The sequence below is a fragment of the Maylandia zebra genome, linkage group LG16 (genome assembly GCF_041146795.1).
Source record: "Maylandia zebra isolate NMK-2024a linkage group LG16, Mzebra_GT3a, whole genome shotgun sequence".
NCBI lineage: Eukaryota > Metazoa > Chordata > Actinopteri > Cichliformes > Cichlidae > Maylandia > Maylandia zebra.
Genome location: NC_135182.1, coordinates 7918929 through 7939636, shown reverse-complemented (window position 1 = coordinate 7939636; position 20708 = coordinate 7918929). Strand labels below are relative to the sequence as shown.

General features: G+C 38.9%; 1 protein-coding gene across 5 annotated transcripts in view; it reads right to left on the bottom strand.

Moving 5' to 3' along the window:
• Positions 1 to 20708, bottom strand: part of enox1 (ecto-NOX disulfide-thiol exchanger 1) — a 143956-nt gene that overhangs the window by 57954 nt on the left and 65294 nt on the right. Inside the window, exon 1 of one of the 5 annotated variants that reach the window (XM_076874893.1) lies at positions 8527 to 8744. The exons of the other annotated variants lie outside the window; for them this stretch is intronic. The gene's annotated coding sequence lies outside the window, so the exon portion shown is untranslated. Of the gene's footprint in view, positions 1 to 8526; positions 8745 to 20708 lie in introns of those variants that run through there. 5 annotated transcript variants of the gene reach the window in all.

The following is a 20708-nucleotide window of genomic DNA, read 5'->3' as shown; positions in this document are numbered from 1 at the left end:
TCCTTTGCTTCTGCAAAGTTTTTACAATTTCTGCAACTTTTCAGCTTTTTCAGCTAGTTTTTGCATACAGCTTCAGCTTTAAAGCATCCACACTGCATTTTCGCAGGAAATGCAAATCTTTCTAGTTCACAATTGCTTTTATAGCTTTTTCTCTGAAAGAGATGCGATGGTAGCAGTGAAAATGAGCCAAATCAGTAAAGTTGTGGATTGGATTGGATCCAGATCTCAAGCTTGCCTGAATAAAACTATTTTTTTGTTCCAGAGAGGCTTGAAAAGTGGGGATGAAGGAAAACACATTTACAGTTATGGCAAAAAGAAACTCTGTTCCTTAGCAGGTTTTAAATTATGAAAAATACAGCCTCAGATGAACAACAATATGTGACACATCAAAATTAAGCTAAAGTACAGAAGCAGTCTATGAAAAAGTATTAAGCACTCTATAAAAGCAGGGGTTTGCTGGTCTGGAGTTCAGGTTTTTTCAACACAATCGTATGTAGGAGATACAAAGCAAAGACTTAAAGAGAAAAACTTTGCTGCCAATCAGTCTGAGAAGAGTTATAAGGCTAATTCCAAACAATTTGAAGTCCATCATTTAAAGTTGTTGACAAGTGGAAGTTATATAAGACCAATCTTCCAAGCAAATTCAACCCAAGAACTACACATCAGGCTCTACAGGTCTCAGTTAGCAAGTTAAATGTTAAAGTTGTAACTTTTTAAAAAAGTTTTATACAATTAAAAAAGACTGAACAAGCATGATTTGTTTGGAAGAACAGACATGACCAAAGTGGCCAGATGTTTGGCCGTAATCCACAGCACCACGTTTGGCAAAAACCAAAGTCAGCATCTCAGCACAAACACTTCATACACATTGTCAAGCTTTAGGTTTGTTTTGCAGCTACAGGACATCTGTACCTTGCAGTCAAAAAGTCACCCATGAACTCCTCTGTATAACAAATTATTCTAAAGTCAAATGTAAGACTGTCTGTCTGACAGATACAGCTTGACCAAACAGGACAATGATCTGAAGCTCAACAACACCCAACAAAAATATTCTAGTAGGACTATAAGAGGGTTGCGCATAAACAAATGCTTACAAACCTCAATGAACTGAATCAACACTGTTGAGAAGAGTGGGCCAAAATTCCTCTGCAATAATGTGAGAAACTGATCGAATTAGAAAACAAGCACTTCAAGCAACTTGAAGTTACTCCTTCTAAAAGTGTTTCTGCAAGCTGTTGAATGACATTGTTTACTCGGTTTTAGTACTTCCTTTTTAGCACGCATGTACATGCTAACATCATCAGATATTGTCTTTGAATGAATACCATTCCAATGTAACATGGTCTTCTACAGACAGAGAGTTGCCCTATGTTTCCTATCTTCTAAAAATATACAGTTTTATAAGGCTTAGTTGTCATTGGTTATTTTACATTTAAGCCAGTGCAGTCATTGTCTGCTGAAAGCATTTTTACATTGTTGCTTTATTCAGAAAGGCATTTAATTTTTTGCAGTCTCAATGTTGACATATCAGGAGAGATTACGGCATGCATAGTTGGTTAGAGTTACAATGAAAAGGGCAGTGTTGGGAAGGTTACTTTTAAAATGTATTCCATTACAGATTACAGAATACATGCCCTAAAATGTATTGTGGCGAGCTCAGACAAGGAGGAGACGGAGGTATCGTTTGGTCTTGCTTCCCGTGAGCTAGCCAGGGAACACAGCCGTTTATTGACATCTGCAGAAGAACAGTGCCGCTAGCTAACTGCTCAGTGCGGCAACAGCACAGCAACTGTCACTACCCGATCCGTACCGGAAACCCGATCGGTACCCCGCATGCGCGAAAGGTTTCTACTTCCGGTCGTAGCGTTTTACGATAGTTATGGGTCAGAGTATCTGTTAAGATGTTAAGAATAACAATAAATGTTTGCAATAATGAAGCATTTCAGTACAATGTAGACAAAAACGAAAAATAAAAAGAAAGTTACGGATCAGGACTCTCCGATCCTTACTGCGCATGTGTAAAGTCTGACCGTACAAATCGGGTCTACCCGATCCGTACCGCGCATGTGCAGTGTTTTCTTCTTCTTCTGTTCGTTTAATGGCAGTTTACTCCCCAGTGTACGAGGATACCGCCACCTGCTGACCGAGCGAATAAACCCTATTATAAACTGAATTATCGTCATTACAAACGTGTGTTAAATCTGATTTAGCGATAGTCGAGTGTGTTTATGCTTGTCTGTGAGGAGAGGATTGTTGGAATAGTGATGATGATGTGCGCTATCACTGTCAATTGTCAGTAAACACTTCATCTGGCTGATGAATCTACACGTGAGATATTACAAAGTCTGCATTATTAACTCTGTAATTAGGCGCCATTCTTCTTATTTTACGGCGCTGTTGCTCAATCGGGGGACGCTCTCTGTTGAGGAGAAAAGCATGAATTTCTTTATATACGGATTATCCATTGTTTAAATGTCCCGGGCAGTCGAAAAGAAGGCAGAGCTGTTGAGAAATGCTAGGAGCTAACTGGGCGCTAACCGCATCATTCAAATATATTGAATGTCGCAAAGAGAGGAAGTGACGTAAGATTTGCGCATGCGGGGTACCGATCGGGTTTCCGGTACGGATCGGGTAGTGACAGCAACAACAACACAAAGGGCGGGGGGGGGGAGAGAAAGATGGCGGAATAAGCGGTTGTACAATCTGCGGGTCTGATTAAGAAACGTGATTTTGATGTCCTGTAAAATACTTTACTGACAAACTGTTACTCCAAAGGAAGTAGAACGCAAGCGAAACCCCCTGGAAGTTACTTTGACAGACCTTCAGGCAGACACAAAGATAAACTTAGAGTGATAAAAATGGCTAACCCCAAGCTAACAGGTAGCCTCTCCGACCATGATTACAACCTTGCTGCTATGCGGGAAGCATGTGAGGATGAAGATATAGAAGAGATGGAACTTCAGAAAGAGATCGGAAGACCCATAGGTGACCACACTCCGTTACCAAGTCCCAATCCCAAAAAAATGAAAAGCAAAATAACTGAGAAGCAGGTGAGCATCGAGAATGTATATGAAGTTTTACTTGGCTTCACAAAGAGATGCGAGGAAAGGTTTGATTCGCTTGAAAAGAAGTTGGAAGCCTTCGAACAACGCATTGAAGTAAATACACAGGCGACCCAAAAAAAACAGAGAGGAAATTGACAAGCTGACGACGAAGGTGGAGTCGCTGATGAAGGAAAACAAAGAATTAAAGGAGAGCTGTCGGGAGAGTGCACGTTACCGCAGAAGATGGGACCTCAGAATTTTGGGTCTGACAGAGAAGGACAACGAGAATACACGTGAAACAGTGATCGGCATTCTAACAAGAGTGGTTCCTGTATCAGTGGAAAAACTGCAGCTCATGGTTGATACAGTACACCGACTGGGGAAGAAAGACAATGCAGTGAGCAACAAGGTGCCAAGACCAATCATCATACAGTTCAGCATGAGGACAGCAAGGGATGAAGTATGGAGGAAATCCAAAGAGGCCAGGGTCTGCAAAGAACTGAACATAAAATTTAAAGAAGACTTCTCCAAAGAAGACCGTGAAGCTCGGATCAAGCTGTGGCCCAAGGTGCAGGAAGCTCGAAACAACGGCAAAAGAGCATTCCTAAAGGAGGGTTATGCAATAATAGACGGTAAAAGGATCGATCTGTGAGATGCACTTGAAGAAGTCACTACAAGTTAACCATAAAATGTGGGTATGTGTGTGTGTATATATATGTTTATATATACATATCTGTTAAAAATACACAAATAAAAAATAGGAGAGGGTCAAAAAGCAAAGTCGTAGTTAAATGTGAGCTATACAGAGCTAAAATTGCCGCATATATAAAGGGGTAGTACTGTGATAGGGTCGGAGTACTGTTATGATTACATAGGTAGGACACTAGGCTTATTCCTGCTTCAAGCACTTTTTTTTCTTCTAGTAAGTGCCAAGGAAGCCGTTACTGTTCTTGTTTTGTATTTTGTTCTTGCGTTTTTTGTTTTTGTTTTTTCTTTATCTTATAGATGGCTGTTCTATTAAGTTCCTTAAATGTTCGAGGCTTAAAAAACAATGTCAAACGTAAGGCCATGTTTTTATTCTGCAAGGAAATTAAGGCAAACATTTTGTTTTTACAAGAAACACATTCTGGTAAGGAAGAGGAAACATTTTGGAAACATCAATGGGGAGATAGTATTCTTTATTCACATGGTACTACTCACTCAGCAGGAGTTATGATCTTATTCAACAAATTTGCAGGGAGAGTTATTGATCATAAAAGCGACGGAATGGGGCATTGGATCATGGTGTTGGTAGAAGTCTGTGAACAGAAAATTATTCTTATTAACGTGTATGGATACAATAACAGGTCGCTAAATAGAAATATGATGTCTAACTTAAGTAAATTAATTGCAAAGTGGAGTACTACATATGGTTCTACCCAGGTGATAACTGGAGGCGATTTTAACCTGGCTCCTAACTCATGGCTTGACAGACAACCACAAAGAGGAAATCAACCAGAACACGATAGCATTATTTGTGACTTTTGTACGACAACCAATATGATCGATTATTGGAGGATGACAAACCCAAATACGAAGAAATATACTTGGTTTAGTCCATCAAATAAAAACTTATGTTCAAGATTAGATTATTGGCTTGTCTCCCAAACAGTATCATCATATGTTACGAAATGTGAGACCCAGTCAACCCCACTTACTGATCATTGTCTGATAAGTCTCTTATTATCGCTACGTAAACAACAAAGATCTGACAACATATGGAAATTTAACAATAGTTTATTACAAAACGAAGACTTCTGTAAACAAGTTAAAGAACTTAAATCAGAAATTAACAATATGAGCATGACTAATGTCAGTAAATGGGAATGGTTTAAATATAGTGTGAAACAATTAGCTATAGAAACGGGAAAGAAAGTGTCTGCCCTACGCGTATGTGAACAGAAAAATCTAATTGAACAAATTCATTTATTATGTGGTAAACCCTGTATGACTGCGGAAGAGTCAGAACGCTTACAATCTTTACAAAATAAGCTAGATGAGGTGTACTTGATTAAAGCTAAAGGAGCATATGTAAGGTCTAGAGCCAAGTGGATTGAACATGGAGAAAAAAATTCATCTTATTTCTATAGTCTAGAGAAGCGTAGACAAACAAAGAAAAAAATAACTAAATTGAGTAAGGATGGTACTATAATTGAGGAACCAAACAAAATAAGTGAGGAAATTAACATGTTCTATAGTAATCTGTATAAATCAAGAACTGAAAAAGAAAATGCAGATATCTTTTTTGATATGATTAAAGATCAGGTTAAAAAATTGGAAGAGGATGATAAAACATGGTTAGAAGAAGATTTGAAAATATCCGAATTAGATACAGCTCTAAAACAAATGAAAAATGGAAAATCGCCTGGAATTGATGGTTTAACGATTGAATTTTATAAAACCTTTTGGCAAGACATTAAAGATTTGTTATTTAATGGCTTTTTGGATTGTTTAAAAAATGAAGAACTATCCCCAACAATGAAAACAGGATTAATAACCTTATTACCCAAACCAAACAAAGATTTACAAATGCTAGACAATTGGAGACCCATAACACTTTTATGTAACGACTACAAATTATTAGCCTTAGTATATGCAAATAGGCTTAAAAGCGTCTTAACCAAATTGATTGATGAGTGCCAATCAGCGTTTATTAAAGGAAGGCAGATTCATAATAACATAAGATTAATATTAGATATGATTGACTATCGATCCTTTATTAATTCAGAAAGTTTAATACTATTTATTGACTTTTTTAAAGCATTTGATTCAATAGACCATAATTTTTTATTTAGATCTTTAGAACTTTTTGGATTTGGAAACAAATTTTGCAAAATGATCAAACTGTTCTACAAGCAAATTTATAGTTATGTTTCGCTCAATCCAGGCATAACATCTAGGATAGACATATTCTGTGGAATTCGACAGGGTTGCCCAATTTCTCCAAAACTATTTATTCTTTGCACTCAATTAATGGCTTACCTCATTGTGAACCATTCAGACATCGAAGGAATAAACATTTTTGATATTGAACTGAAAATAAGTCAGTTTGCAGATGACACAGTAATATTTTTAAAGGATAAATCAATACTCGAGAAAGCATTGAATGTCATTTCAATTTTTTCTAAAGCTTCAGGCTTGTGTCTGAACCTAAAGAAGTGTGAACTTTTGCCACTTTATGATTGTTTGGAAAATAGCATGAGGACGATTCCAGTGAAAAATGAAGTTAAGTATCTAGGCATCTATTTAGACAAAGACATCAACACTAGAGAATCAAAAAACCTAAAAGACAAAATTGATGGCATGTCCAAAACACTAAATCATTGGTTGACGAGAGATATTACAATTTTTGGACGCAATCTATTATCCAAATCAGAGGGCGTATCAAAGATGGTTTATCCAGCATACTCACTATACATTACCCCGAAAAGCATTAAAAAGATTAACTCTATAATCTATCAATTCATTTGGCGCAATAAAACACATTACATTAAAAAATCACAACTTGTCAAAGATTACGCTAAAGGTGGTATAAAGTCAATTGATTTTCAATCAATGGTTGGAGTATTTAAAATAAACTGGATAAAAGCCTTCCTCTTGAAACCTGACTCCATATGGTTCCATATCCCAAAAAATATTTTCAAAAAGGTGGGAGGGTTGGATTTTCTCCTGAAATGTGATTTTGATATATTGAAGTTGCCTGTGAAACTGTCAGAATATCATAAGCAGGTCTTGTCTTATTGGAAGATGGTGTTTGCCCATAACTTTTCACCACATTGCTCCACCTTGTGGAATAACAGAACAATTACAATTAATAAGAAGTCATTGTTTATTAAAGAGTGGTTTGAAAAAAACATAATCTTTATAACAGACTTACTTGATGAAAGGGGTCAGTTTCTCTCAGTGGGTGTTTTTAATGCTAAGTTTAACATTCAGTGTTCCCTTAGAGAATATGACAAGGTTTGTAAGGCAATCCCCTTACCTCTGTTGAGTTTGATTCAAGGTTATTTGTATTACTCTAAGGCACAAATTAGTCTACCTTCTTTACATCTAAACCAGATTCCTTTGATGGATAAAAATTGTAATAATAAAACCATGAACAAGATATTTAAAAACAAATTATTTCACGACTTTAACAGTAACACAAAACTAAAAGGGAGTAATGTTAAAATAACGAACAAATATACGCACTTTTTAAAATGGCCTATCCCCCCCAAAGTCAAAGAAATGCAATTTAAAATAATTAATGGATATTACCCAGCAGCTGAAATGCTTAAAAAAAGGTTTGGGTTTGAGGTAGAGCCATGTGGATTTTGTTCACAAAATGCGGAAAGTATTGATCATTTGTTTTTTTCCTGCTCAGTAACAACTGACTTTTGGCAAGATCTAGTAGACTGGTTGAGTATAAGAATAGATGGGATGACCCCACTGACTCTAACACAAGTTTTATATAATAATGGTGATCCATCTAAGGAACTGTCCATGCTACACAAGGTGGTGATAATTATGGGCAAATACCACATACACAAATGCAAATGGAAAAGTAAAAGACCTTCCCTAACTGTATTGAAAATTGAATTAAAATCTTTTTTGTCATCTTTAGAATTACTGAGGGATTCATGTAAAGAGGCTGCTTTGATATGCGACAATGGGACTCAATCTCTATCCTTTTAATGATTGTTTTTTGGTGTACTAAGTAAGCCACATGTATGTTAAAGTGTTCGCAGAAAGGAAACTGTTATATGTCATAAAAATGGCCTTCATATATTTATGTATATGTATATATGTGTTTTGTTTTGTTTTTGTTTTGTTTTGGTTTTTTTTGTTTGTTTTGTTTTTTTTCGTTTGATTTCTTATTCAACCTTTTCAAGATGTTGTTGCACAAATGTTGTCTCCCAACGAGAGATTGTAATATGTGCATAAATTTAATTAAAGTATTTAAAAAAAAAAAAAAAAAAAAAAACAACACAAAGGGCGCCCTCTGACCCCGGAAGGACACACTGTCGCAGCCAGAGGGCGTCACCCGTCACCATGGCAACATAAACAAAACACAACTGTACAAACAGAACCCCGAACAGCCCTGACCCGCTACAGTATTCTGTAATGTATTCCGTTACGTTACTCGATGAGAGTAACGTATTCTGAATACTTTGGATTACTTAATATATTATCATGCTGTTTACAACTACGTTAATGTACTATTGCTGTGATATTTATTACTATTACTGAAGGTCCGCGGCTCCGAACCCGTAGTAAAGGGACCTCTGACTAATACGGCAGGTTCTGTGTCGGGCTCGTAGCCGAAAAACAGCTTTACTTTGTTGTCTGGGTCAACTTTGCTTGCAAGAGACAAAGAGGCGTTGAAAGGCTGCTCCAACGGAACTTATTGTTTCGGAGGAAAACACGAACACAGCGTACAGTCGAGTCTTAATAGCTTACTTACAACTGGGCTCATCAGGCACTCTTCTTGGCTGCAGTGGTTATTATTATATTTACATGCTTCCAGCTCCCGTTTCTGCTCGATGGCAACTTGTACTTTTCCACTCGCCTTTTTCTCCCTCCTCGCGCTCACGGGCACATCTCCCTGCAGCACGGACTACACTGCCCATGAGGCTACATTCTTTAGTTTAGAGCTATGCCTGTAGCATTCTCCATATTAGCTTAGCACAACAACAACAACAAAAAATGCGCTCTCTCACCCAGGAAACACGCAGAGAGAGAGCGTCTCCTGTAACCGTGGCAACCGTAACGCTGCCGCCTGGAACAACAGAACGTAGCTGTCAAACAAAACCCAAACAGTCCTGACCCGCGACAATATGAAACAGGAAAATACCGCCGTGTAATCCATTTATTTCAACAAAGTAATTGTATTCTAAATACCACCTTTTTAAACGGTGACTGTAATGGAATACAGTTACTCATATTTTATATTTTAAATACATAACGGCGGTACATGTATTCCGTTACTAACCAACACTGGAAAAGGGAAACAAATATATATGTATTTTACAAACAGCAGCTTACAGTGAAGACAGTGCAAGACTCAACAACACCGTCTGTTCAATAATGATGCAAACTTTACCACATGTATTGCACAAAGTTCTCAGAATACTTTAAGCAATAGTCATTGCTGCAATCTATTTGAAAAAAAAACAAACAAAAAAACCCCACATGGTGATATCAGTACCTGCCAACCGACATTGCAGATGAGCTCTACCAAAACACTGATTACAGCTTCACCAGTAAAAGAATTACAACATGCAAGTTTACCTAACAATAGTAATCAAGAATGAATATTAGGAGATGTGCTGAGTCGCTGATATAAAAAGTTGAGGTGGCTTTAAAGGAGTTTCTGAGTTTGCATGAGCAAGATGGTGGCAGTGATGCAAAGACATCTGTTTGATGGAGAGCTTCTGTAAAGAAATGGCCTGTATTTGTATAGCGCTTTACTAGTCTCTAAGGACCCCAAAGCGCTTTACACAACCAGTCATCCACCCATTCACACACACATTCACACTGGTGATGGCAAGCTACATCGTAGCCACAGCCACCCTGGGGCGCACTGACAGAGGCAAGGCTGCCGGACACTGGCGCCATCGGGCCCTCTGACCACCACCAGTAGGCAACGGGTGAAGTGTCTTGCCCAAGGACACAACGACCGAGACTGTCCAAGCTGACAAAGAGGCAGTCAGAGCTGCTATCATCTCCTTCTCTCTGCTTTCTCTGAGCAACACAACACTTTAACACTAACACACAGACACACGCACACAAACAAACACAAACACACTCTTTATCCAGGTAAGAATCACATGTTTAATGGGCCACAGCAGGCAGTTACTTGAAATCTACACTGAAGCAAACACCTCCAGCCATGTACCGTCTACAGCAACTGTCTCTTTTTTCAGCTGCTTGCTCGTTTGTCTCGACCTGCTTTGGCTAATCTGTCTAATTTTCTGTGTGCTGAATGCGAGCATGTGTCTGTTTGGAGATGTAATGTACCATCACAGCCTTGAAAACTACCTCATGTTTGATATGTTTTCTCAGGTGCCTGAAGGCTCAAGTGTTCTTTTTTTCTCTCTCACCAATAAATGGATGAAGTACTTAAAGTAATCTTATTCTGTACATGCCTCTAAGCCCTAAACAGTCTATTTTAAGTTTGTTATAGCTGCAGACATCATTTTCAGTTGAACAGCTAGACTGTATATCTATTATACAGCAATATGTTTGTGCTACAGTATTCTCAAAGGGTGACTGCTAGTGAGTTAAAGAACATATGTTACAAGAAAAGATTCAGACAAAACCAGCTCTACCACTCGAGTACAGTGAATAATACCAACTAATATCACTTCAAGTCAATTACATTTCATCTGTATATCACAACGGCTATGATCTGAAGTAGGGTTGCCAACTCCCTGAAAAATAAATAAGGGACACCTCGTGGCCAGGACCGGGCAACCCAGTTCACCCTTCCCAGTGTGGTGAATTTTGTAGCTATTTTTTTTGTGTGAAATTATTTTTTTAACTATTTGACTTGAATTTGATTTAAGCAGATGCATATTCTTTGTGATATGACCTTATGGGAAACAAATGATCATTTAGCCATTTATTTTTTAGCTCAAAATGACAACATTAACACAGTAAAATAGGTCTCTTTCTTAAACAGAAGCCTGCTTAACTTTTGAGAATATAAGTAAATCTTTCTTTAAAAGAACTCTGTCCTGCTTAACTTAAAATTATATAAATTAATAGAAAACAATAGAACGAAAAATATTCTTGTAACAGTGCACATATCAGTTGAGGTATTATTTCAGCTTTTCTAAAGCTAATCAGCTGCTCCTGTTTGTAAACCCACTTGTTCCCATGATTACGCATCTTAACTCATCATCATTATTCATCTATGTATTACTTTTATGTATTAGTCATCTATTTGTTGTAATCATCTATCCTTGCAGTTGTTTATTACACAAAATAAATTATATTATCACACTTCTGGCCACATAGCGCTGATATTCACTGCACATGCCCATATTAACCTTAACCAGAGGGTTTAAAAAAAACAAACCAGTGTTTACATACCATATCTGCTTCTGCCGTGACCTGGTGGACAAGAAATTGGTTAAGGGTTCCCCGAGCTTTCACGCCCCTCATGTTCTTCATGTGCCCACCATTAGAAGCATGCCTATGGAAAAAGTGCGCCGGCACACAGTGCAGTGCGCTTTATAGGTGTTATCGTCCACTTTTCCAGCCAGGTGTTTTCCTTTTCCCATTCCTCCCTGTACTTTTGCAGCCTTTTTTTTTCTTTCCCTGAGCGAACAAACATTGCTGCTCTAATGCTGGACTTACACTGTGCGATTTTTGGCCCATTTTGAGACGATTTTTGAGTCGTGCGACCGATTTGGTGATCGGCCCGATTTTGGCCTTCATCGTGCATCGTTTAGTATACGTGGGGTAACGAGAAGCGGCTGTGGTGACACTGCTCACGCGCAAACACGTAAACGTCGGTGAAAAAGATGCACGGCAGTGCAGCGTGTGATTTGGACACCAGCGATGGAGGCACAACTTGTAGAACTTTGGAAAGCTCACCCGAACCTTTTCGATGTGGCATCACAAAATTATCACGACCACAACAACCGTGAAAATAGTTGGATCTACATTGCTGCTCAATCACAGCTGCCTGATCATGTTTTTCATTAGCAATTTAGCAAAGTTGATGGTGGTGGTGGCGTGTCTGTGTGAGTGAAAGACAGAGAGGGAGAGCGAGCGACAGATTTTCTGTTATAACCTTCATGTTATGGAGGCACAGTGTGAGCACTCAGGTCGCATCAGAGCATCGGGCGGTATAGTGTGAGACCCTGCATCGTGACCTACCAACTTCTAACCCCTGCGAGTCAATCGTGCAGTTTGAGCAGGAGCTGAATCGCGTGACTGAAAAAATCGGACAGTGTCTGCCCAGCTTTAGGTGTACTGTCGTCCGAGACTTGCACCGCAGTGTCGGCGTTTGTTTCCCTATTGGCCATGCTTTTTGTTGTGGTCATCTGTTGTCTTCCGGTATTTTCTCCGTAAGCGACCTTTCCTCGACCAATGAGATGAGCGGTAATCTGAATTGTCATACTCGAATTGCCATAAGTGTGCTGTCAGCTCATTGGTCACAAAGCAGGAGAGGGGCTGGGAATTATGTTTTCAAACAAAGCGTGAATTCCATTAAAAGTTATAGACTACTTTTGATTCTCACTGTATTACGGGACAAAGTGCGTCCCTTATTAGCTCAATACGGGACGTGTACTTTTGTTTCTAAATACGGGACGATTCCGTTTTTTAAGGGACGGTTGGCAACCCTAATCTGAAGACACTTTGATGTTGCTAGCAAGTTAGCATTTAGCTAAGCAGCCTTACAGAGTTGCTGGTCACGTCTGTCATGAATATGTGAAAGAAGTTCGCACATTGAAGCTAAAATGAAGTGTAAACCAAACTTATTAACATAGAATTTGCCTTGAAAAATCTCCAAATGTTGTAATTGCTGTTACAAGTCTGTCAAAACCTTCGGCCCTCATTGCCTTTCTTATTTTTTGCGTATCTGTCCGTCCATTGCATCCCTCTTCTGACAGTCGACAGGTCCACGCCAAACTGCTATGCATTTCTGCTCACTTTCACGCACCATGAAATATTAACGGTTGAATGCATGTCCTGTTTATTATTCATGAGCTCACTTGATCTCAGCATCATTCACACACAGCTCGTTCTCATATTTGGATATTAAAGAGTGTTCAGTTTGGTGTAAAACAAAGTTAAATGTGCAAAGAACTTTGATGTGCAAAATTCCTGGAGTCACTAAAGCTATTCTTAACAGTGAGTTTCTGATTTAGAGCCAGTTAACCCTTGGTGCTTCTGGCAAAGGGAAGGAGCAGGTGTGCACATTTTTATTTTGCAGTAAAGCTACTAAATGGTCACAGTTTTGCATATTTACTGAACATAATATAGTTCACTGGATCACTTTATGACAGAAATGTATAAAAAGTTGATGATTTACAGGCAAACTTTACCAGATATGGATTTTTCTGAGTGGACTGTGACCGTTCCTGAATATCAAAATATGTGTGTGCAGAAGTATACGCAATATAAAGAGCACTCTGGTTTGAATCGGTCTCCAATGGTGGTCAGGATGGCCTTCTTTAAAAAAAATGACCCATTAATCAGAATAAATTTTAGCTCCTTTTAGACACAAAGTGTTCCCGTTCTCTTAAAATGTGTTGTGGGACCTTCCACACATTCCACACATTAATGGAGCATGGCAACAGTCCACGATGAAAGTCTGCAACCACTCAATCTTCAAAGCCACCGTGTTTCTGAGGATGTCCCGTTCTCAACCGACCACCGATAAATGATAGTAAATACTAAAAGACTGACTGTCTCCTTCAGCATGAGCCGAGCACAATTTCCTGTAAAGCTCCACATGCTTCAAAATGTGAAATAAAGAATTTTAAACTGAAATGGTTTTGTTTCACATCATGACTCCACACTCACTGCATTTGACTGCAGCAGTGAGCAGATGAAGGGTTCATGTCAAGGGAGTCATGTCTTCCTGCTTCACTTCACCCACGCATCCCAGTACACACTGTATTTCTGTGGTTACAGTGCACAGTGCTGCCTGCAACACTAGCCTAAAAATACAGTTCCTGAAGGCAGCTGTCATGCAGTGGTTACAGACAAAGGTACGTGTTGAATTACAAAATTGTGAATGAAACATAACTGAAAATGTCAAATAGTTAAAGATCACCAGGCAGGTGACTAAATAAGCATGTTACTTACTAGCACCATCATATAAAATCAATACAATATTCTTACTGATTCAGTTTTAATGGAAAACATAACACATGACAAATATATCCTGCCTACCAGTTGATCAATGTTCACTTTTAATGGTGTCCTGATGAGTCTTTAACAGTTTGTTGTACAGCAACAGAGCTTTGCATTACAGAGACAGTGATTTAGAGACAGTTGGTTGCTGATGTATTAATAGTCAGCATGCTGGAATCAGTCTGATTTACATTAAAGGACAGAAGACAGATAGCGCTTAAATCCAGGAGAACAATGGCAACTTTTATCTCTGCGTTTCTTTGAACAGCCTTAAACTGTGTGCTCCTTCGGACTCGTGATATTTTAACATTCATTAGTGCTAACACAAAATATAGGTGCGATTTATTTATTTTTTTCTTCATTGCATTTTTAGTGAAATTAATAAACCTTTTCTAGCCAAGCAGAAACCTCCTGGATGCAAAAAAAAATGAGCCAACATAGTGCCAAAAACTGCAATTCCTCCATGGCCATTTGAGAGCCCCTTAAAAAGCCAGTGAGCTTGCATAGATGCAAGACACAGAACTTCATAGAAAAATTATTCCGATACAAAAAAAGGTTTCTCTGTAGCTAAATTCCCTCTTCATACCTGTAATAGGAAGACCCTTCCTGCCTGAAAGTGACTGGGACAAAGATATGACATTACTCAAAGCTTCCAGAGGATTGGGCCCCTGTTAGAATCTAGTCCTCTCTGTCTCTCGATGCAACTCCTCATCGATCAAGGACCTGGTCAAAACTGCCACAATGAAGCTCAGCCAAACTGAAAATATATCACCAGTCAGATGCTTTTCATAAAAGATAAGTATCTGTCTGATACGCCACTAATACGCGACACAGTACTCGTGATCCCAGTATCCACTGATGGCATTGCCAAAAACATTACAATAGAAAAAACCAAGCGTACTCAAACTGCAGAGCTAATAATTCCAATCTAATAACTCTTGTTATATTCCAGCCACAGGCTGTATTAGGCTGGCTTGTGCTTCCTAATGAATGGTTTTATTACAAACAATGATCTGGATTTTATGTTCCTAAACAAAACCTGGTTAAATGAAAACAACAGTGCTACGGTTATTATTGTATCAGCTACTCCAAACTTCCTTTTTACAAGTGAGGCTAGAACACATAAAAAAGCAGGAAGAGTGGGCACTGTATACAAAAATGGCCACCACCACAAAGAGCTGTCATATGGCATATCAAACATTTGACTGTCTGAACATTTGCAAGACAATTACAAATCAGCCTATTACCATCTATAAAATATGATGAAAATTAAAGGACGAGGTTTAAAGAAAACTTCTTCATGTGTTCATTTTTTGCAGATTTTATTGCAACACTGTCTACTGTTACACACAGCTGTTGCCACGAACGTCGCACTCGCTTACGTCATTGTCACGAGACAGTCTCGCAAAAACAATCATGGTTTTAGTAACGCAGTAACGCAGCGTGCTTACGGGAAAGTAACAGTAATCTAATTACCTTTTTTTGCAGTAGTAATCCCTTACTTTACTCGTTACTTGAAAAAAGCAATCAGATTACAGTAACGCGTTACTGCCCATCTCTGTTTACAGGTAGGATTTCTGAACTGATGCCATTGGTGCGTCTCCTGAAAATCTCAGATAAATTTGAAGAAATTAAAATTGAAATTAAGGTAAAGGTCAGAGGTCAAGTTTACTGGAAATCTTCTGAATGCAAGTTCATCCGCTTGCGCTCACAAACAGACAGTGAGATGTAGTCGGTTTTGAGCAAGTGTACTGTCATGACAATGCAAGTAAGAATACATTATGATTAGGAGAGCATTCACACATTAAGGCTTAACAAATGATGTTATAAAATAAGTCCTGTCTTGTGACACAGGTGTTTCGGGGTTGACTTGGCAGGCAGGCATCTAGAATTTAAACTTCCAGGGGGTTTGTGCCACCTAAAGACTGTACTGCCAGAGGCAGAAGGGTAACACTGGCGAGCGCCTTTATTTTGGTGATTCTCATATGGAAAAAACTTCCTGATCACCTAAAACTGTTAAACAGGGCCATAATATAGAGGACAAGGTCCTCCTACAGTTTCAATATTGCTTGGTAGCAGAGACAATGTGGATTAGTGGTGATTATCCCAACTACCTTGTTGTTTGTTGTTATATTTCTACCATGATTATTTGTGTAGGCTTTATAAAATTGTTTTTCTCTTCCTATCCCTCTGTAAAGCACTCTGAATGAACTTGTATCTGAATAATTTTATACAAATAACCGTGACTTGAAGGCTAATTAGCCGGTATCTTTTTGTACATGTGCACCTGTACATTTTGTGGATGCAGTTTGCTGACTAAGGCCTCTAGGGTTGGCAATCAGAATGCTAATGCTGAGGCTTTAAAATACAGAGTCCAAAAACAAATTATGTCACCATGGCTACATCTATCCTTTATATGCAGACTGTGTTTCCTGCAGATCCTACAATACCATGTCATCAACACAGGGTTTATCCCTCAGTGTGTATAGGCCCTCATTGTTAGGGAGTACACCCTGGTCCTTGTGGTTTGAAGGTTTTTGGCTCAGTTGCCCAGCCATAATAATTCCGTCCCAGTCAAAGTGCATCAGGTCTTTCCACCTGCCTAGTTCCCTCCATCAAACACACTGACTGTAAGAACTGACTCTTAAATTGGTAAAGTGTGAAAACACACGTTTCACACCACATCCTTCACGTGCACACAAAAATATGCAAGGACACTCCACGCCTATCTGCACTGAGCTCATCTGCACCATTACACATCAGTTTTAACCAATAAATATTGGATCGAGCACAGAGTGTGCTGTCTACTTCACACATTCTGTGAGCAGCCCTTTATAATTCTTTATAAATATGCATGACACATGGTATATAGCAGCATCCTCATGAGGAACGGTCTGTATCTATGGAAACACCAACAGATCGAGAACCTTCATAGACAACTCATGAAACTGGTTTAGCTGCTACATGTGTGATACTACCCAGCTTTACGTAGCAGAGGAAGTTTATACAGTAAAAAAAAGCTTGTGCAATGGCTTCTGTTATAGGCAGCATCAGCAAAGGTGGATGCATAAGCCTGCGAATTAGTAAGAGGTCACAAATTTCCCTGCTGCTTTTCAGAAGCCACTCTTTAGAAGACTCACAGATCCACAGGAATATCCATGACATATAGTGATTCTTTGCTTTATCTGCTGTGTAACTGTCAGCTGGGTAAAATGTTTCTTTTTTTTCCTGTCATCAAACTCTTTGCCTTCCTTCTGCTGCTTCTCCTATCAGCTTAACACCTAATTCCATCATTTCTAAACTGCCCCAGCCACCCTCTTTACCCTATATCTACACAAGTGTTGTATGTTCTATGTCCACCAGAATGCAAAGGTCTGAGTGATTTAAATTCACCTGAGGCTCCGTAATTCTGTTGTGACGTCCTCAGTTTGACACATCCTCAGAGCACGGTCAAGCGACTGGCAAACAGGAGAAACAGGTATTAGAAACACGCTAATTCCTGCTATCTGTGTGGGCGTCTGATTTATGAGGTCATTTAGTTATTCAAATGTGGCTTTAACTGTGGGCAGTTTTCAACACGATTCTGCAAAGGTGCTGACCTGCCAAGCAGACAAACACATTTATAAAATCTTGCAGTGCGTGAGCAATGACTAGAAACTCAAACATCAATAACGGCGAGCAGGTGTGGCTCCTGCTCCCTGAGATTTGACGCTTTACTCTCCTTCGACTAAAAATAACAGACAGAAAGTGAGAAACTGTACATGTTCCTCAAGGTTGTACATCTGCCTAAGGTTGCACACAGGTAAACAGTGGAAAGCAAAAGATGGGCTGCATTTGGTGACATGTAATATTAAAACCACTGACTATTGTCTGAGATTGATTTAAATCTTTAATGGCTTTTAAAGGCTACAGTAGCTGCAGTCTACCAGGTGGTTTCCAGGACTATTAACTATAGAACTGTAACTCTTTGCACTTATTTGTGAACAACAAACCATCAACAGATTTTGTCATTAATTTTGAGGACTCACTGGTTAATTATTCATTTTTGTCTAAAAGTATAATGTCAGGTAATCCACAAGGTCCGGCACCTTCACATCCAAAAGACATCTCTGGTTTGAATCACTGTCATTTCGATCTTCCTGTCTGCCCACACTTAGTACTTTTCAATGTATTCAGCAAAGAGCGTAAAGAGACTAATCTATGGATGGAGTGCAGGGCCTGCCATTTCCAGTGTGAGTGGGACTCCCTCTTTACCCTTCAACTGAGAGACAGGGTCATGGCCCAGATATCAGTCAGTACTCGCTGCAGCAAATTACTTCTAATAAAGCCTTTAGAAAGGCACCATTAAACACAGCGACAGAGAGAGAGTGAGGGAGAGAGACGGGCTGCAGTCGTGGCAGCAAATCCAATCAGCTCCAATCAAATCATTGTCCAGCGAAACAGACCAGCTAAGACCCCGTAATGACGACCAAATAAAAGGAAGCGTTTTGCATTTAACATCTGAATAGCCATCAGTGTATAAACGGCTGAAAAAAAAACATCTTGGCAGGTTTTCCGCGGCTTATGAAAGAGCACAGAGCCTTTCGTCTCTGTTCGGAGACATGACTTAGAAAGAGAGAAACATTTATGCAAACCCATTTAGCTGATTAAACAGCCGAACACGACTCTAACACAGCTTTAATAAAGCATTAGTCAATTAAACCTCCACCAGCATAGACTGACAAATATTGGTTAATTTTTTAAGTACGTTAATGCTGTATTTAAATTGAATAAATGCAAAATTATATCACCGATCATTACTCGACGCAAAACTTCCAAAAAATTGTTCTTTATGTGCATATTGAGCCACACTAAAGCTCCTCACAGTTACATCAGTGTTTGTTTTCTGCCTTACTGCTTTCACTGTCTCCTTTTCCTCCACATTCATTATCACTTGATCAGGTTACTGCCCTGTAGTAAGACTCATAATGAGCCAGTGCCTAAAATTAGCTGTGAAAAGGCTGCATCAGAAATGGGACAAATAGCAATTAACGGCTGACGCAGAGGCCAGCTCCACAAACTGAAGGCCGTGGACAGGTCGCAACAAAACACTAATTTTCTTTTCTGGCTGTGTGTCACATGCTGATTGGCTGCTCCTTTGAGTTCTTGTGTTATGAATATGTTGCTGCCCCGAGCATCAACCAGGTCTACACTGTTTCTTAAACTGTTCATATCTACTTCTTCACATTTAGTTTTTTCAGCTTTTATTTTTCAGCCGTGTGCTGAACGCTGTTTAGTGCGACTCCTATCTTCTGAAAGGAAGAGTTGGTGTAAAAACTGCACACACTTTATTCTGTGGAGGAAAATTTTCAGATATTCAAACAGTTATGAGATAAAATGGATTTACTTTTTCAGATTTTGCAATTTAGAAAACTTTTTCCTGATAATATTCCGTAGCCAGAGGAGCATTAATTTTTATGGATGCGAATGCTTTGGGTGCTTAGTCTCTCTTTGTGACTAAACTGCTTAGTGCATTTTCTTTTCTGTATATGTCAGCCCTTTTACAGGACTGTGTCTGCAATCACTCTCAGACAAACTGGCAAAGCTTTGCAACTAACTGTTGCCTAATTTATAAATGCAGACAGATTGCCAACATTGCAAACTGAGTCAGTCTGATGAGGATCTCAACTCAACTGGTTGTATTCAATTAAAGGTGTTGGTGATTTTGGCTGTGGCTCAGGAGGTAGAGCAGGTTGTTCACTTCTAAAAGTCTGCCCCTGGCTCCAGCCTACACCATACCTTTGGAGAAGATACTAAGTTGTAGTTGGAGTGTGAATGTTATATAGACTTAGGCATAGAAAGTGTTTAGTGTTTAGTGTTCAAAACAGAGTAGAATTATAGGATTAACTAAAGGTGGCAGCTTTACTGCTGATGATCAAAAATACAAAAAACACAGGCAAGGAAAAAACTAGTGACAAGACACAGGGAACTAAGGAACTAGGATACTTGGAAATCACACAGTGTGAGGGGAGGACACGACAAAGGACAAATGCAAACTGAGGGTTTAAACACACGAGGAGAGATCAGGGCAGAGTGAAGCCACCTGGGTAACACAGCTGAACAGAATCTAGGTTATGAGACAGGGGAAGGAAAACTGAACATAATTCACATAGGATATCAAAAATAAAACAGGAAATAACTGAGACTAAGATATACAAACTTGACACAAAGGCAAAGATAAAAAAAAACAGAGACAAGAGCGGACAGATAACAAAACTAAGTCATCAGAGAACTAACTGCTCAGAAAACAGGAATCATCACAAACCCAGAAGAACCAGAAGAATAAATAGTACAGAAGATACGTACAAGATGATCAAAAATAGAAAACTAGAAAACCCCAAATATCCCAGAACTCAAAACCCTGGGACTTCGATTATCATAAGAAAAGCTCTAAATGTTTAAATTCCTATATAAGAGCAAGACTGCTAAGTGCCTGTGGCATTTGAATTTCTCTTTCATATATATATTTATGAGGTTCCTTGATTATAAATAGTTAATGGGAATTTCTGTGAATGTCAATGGCAACCGATTTGTGATTTTTAATGATTTATTACAGTTAATCCCCATGTTATCACAAACAGATGACATGTAATTGCCAACCTTACAGCATTCAACCGCAAACCGATAGCAGACTCAGTCTGTCTTATTGCCATGTTATTACACAAGACTTGGCCCCTGTCTTCCAAGCAACTACTTCAACTAAGTCCATTGAACATATTAGTATAATTTCAG